Source organism: Bos indicus, chromosome 18 (genome assembly GCF_029378745.1).
Source record: "Bos indicus isolate NIAB-ARS_2022 breed Sahiwal x Tharparkar chromosome 18, NIAB-ARS_B.indTharparkar_mat_pri_1.0, whole genome shotgun sequence".
In the NCBI taxonomy this organism is placed as follows: Eukaryota; Metazoa; Chordata; class Mammalia; order Artiodactyla; family Bovidae; genus Bos; species Bos indicus.
Genome location: NC_091777.1, coordinates 8402469 through 8404719, shown reverse-complemented (window position 1 = coordinate 8404719; position 2251 = coordinate 8402469). Strand labels below are relative to the sequence as shown.

The 2251-nt window shown below is 42.8% G+C and overlaps 1 long non-coding RNA gene across 2 annotated transcripts in view; it reads right to left on the bottom strand.

Moving 5' to 3' along the window:
* LOC139177035 (uncharacterized) overlaps positions 1-2251 on the bottom strand; it is a 116270-nt gene that overhangs the window by 95409 nt on the left and 18610 nt on the right. The gene's annotated exons all lie outside the window — the stretch shown is intronic.

Below are 2251 nucleotides of genomic sequence, written 5' to 3'. Positions count from 1 at the left end.
CTGGCAAGCAAAAAAAGATAAGAGAAATACATACATATGGTTGCCACCACTATGATACTGTTCAAATGTATTTCCTCCTAGAAATAAAACAAATATTGTCTGGAGTTCATGGGGAAAAGATCCCCTCTACAGACTAATTATTTCATCTTCTCGGTCAGTCAGGAGTTGCCTTTGAATGATTCTAGCTCAGGGTTTCCCAAACTGTGGTCCAACAGATGCTAAGGGATGTCGTATTAGTTTGCTAGGGTTGCCAGAACAAAGTACCACAAACTGGGTAGCTTAAAACAATAAAAAAGTATTGCTCCACAGTTTTGGAGGATAGAAGTCCACAATCAAGGTGCTGACAAGGCCATGCTCCTGTGGTAGGCTCTATGAAGGAATCCTCTCTTTTAGCTTCTAGTGTGTGCCAGCAATCCTTGGCATTCCTTGGCTTGTAGGTGCATCACTATAACCTCTGCCTCAGTTGTCACATGGCCTTCTCCCCAGTATGGGGGCTGGGACTTTAACCTATCTCTTTAGGGGACACAATTCAACTCATAACAGCTGTCGTCCTCCCTTAAATGTTTCTAGATCAAATGTGGGAAACACTGGACATATAAATTCTTTAGCATGGGAATTGTTAGAGCTTTTAATATGCTAAATGTGCACTGTGAATCTCCTGGGATAAGTGTGAACAATAACATGTGTAATGATTCCTCAACCCCTATAACCAAGGCTTCTGGTATTACAGCACTTCATTCAGGGCTAGTGTTCTTTAGGCAATATTTTGCGAAGTGCTGATCTATACTAGTGTTTCTCAATCTTGCTTGCTGCTGCTGCTAAGTCTCTTCAGTCACGTCCGACTCTGTGAGACCCCATGGACGGCAGCCCACCTGGCTCCCCCATCCCTGGGATTCTCCAGGCAAGAACACTGGAGTGGGTTGCCATTTCCTTCTCCAACGCATGAAAGTGAAAAGTGAAAGTGAAGTTGCTCAGTCGTATCCAACTCTTAGTGAGCCCGTGGACTGCAGCCCACCAGGCTCTTCCGTCCATAGGATTTTCTAGGCAAGAGTACTGGAGTGGGGTGCCATTGCCTTCTCTGTCAATGTTGCCTATATGCTAGAAACCCCAGACTTCACCCCAATTTATCTATCAGCATCTCTGGGTCACAGGCATCAATATTTTTTATGCCCCCTAGGTGATTCCAATGTGCAGTCAGATATGATAAACATGCTTTAAATTCTGAAAACCACAGATCTAGATAATAAAAGTCTTCCAGGTAACTGTGAGGACAAGTGTACATTTCCCCTCTGCTGCACAGTGGAAGCACCTGATGAATCCTCTCCAATTCACCCTGTCTTGTCTCTCCTCACACACCCATTGGAGCAGATACTCTAGGTTACCTGCCCCAGATCCATTCCATGCTTTCCTCCTTGCTGTCAGAATCCTGATTTATTCAAGTAGCCACTACCCTTACCCCACGTGACACACAGCAAGGTGAGGCTGCAGCCGCCTCAAAGTATATCTCAATCTGTCTTGATAATAGCCTTTGACAATGAGCCATCCATTTAGGGTGGCCACATGATCCAGTCTGGCCAATGAAAATTTTGAAAAGAGGTCTCTGAGACACTTCTGGGAAAGGTCAGTTTGGTAATAAAAAGAGATGAGTTCAAGGGCTGCTGGACACTGTTCGGTGTAAGACTGCTGGAACTCTGACAGCTACCTTGAGACCATGGGGTACAATCTGAAGATGGCAGAGCAGAAAGATGAAAGGAACATGTATACTTGGTGAGGTCTTTAAATAGCTACTGTAACAAGGAAGCTGAACTACTGCCAGCTTTCTATCTGGATGAGAGCTTAAATTTCCTTTTATGATGGTTGAACCAGGATCCCACTCTTCTACTGACAATGAAAAGCCAGGATCCTTTACAGAGAGACACATAACATGACAATGCACATAAAACCTTGGGGGGTTTATCTTCTATCCACCGCAAAACCCATCATCCCTTATGTATTTTGTCATGAGCTATATTTGCAGACATGCATCAAATAACTCATAGCAAAGTGTACACATGTCTTCTGAAAATATGGCACAGAAATCAACCCAAACACATACTGTCTGTTTTAAACAGGAAAAGTTCTAAGATCTGGATTAGTTATAAATTCTTTGTTTCTTTTTCCAACTATTCTCCACTTCTCTATTGACTGTAAATATCAAATTGTAAACTTCTTTCATTGTATTTCTGTGAGAGAAATAAATATATCTGCACAA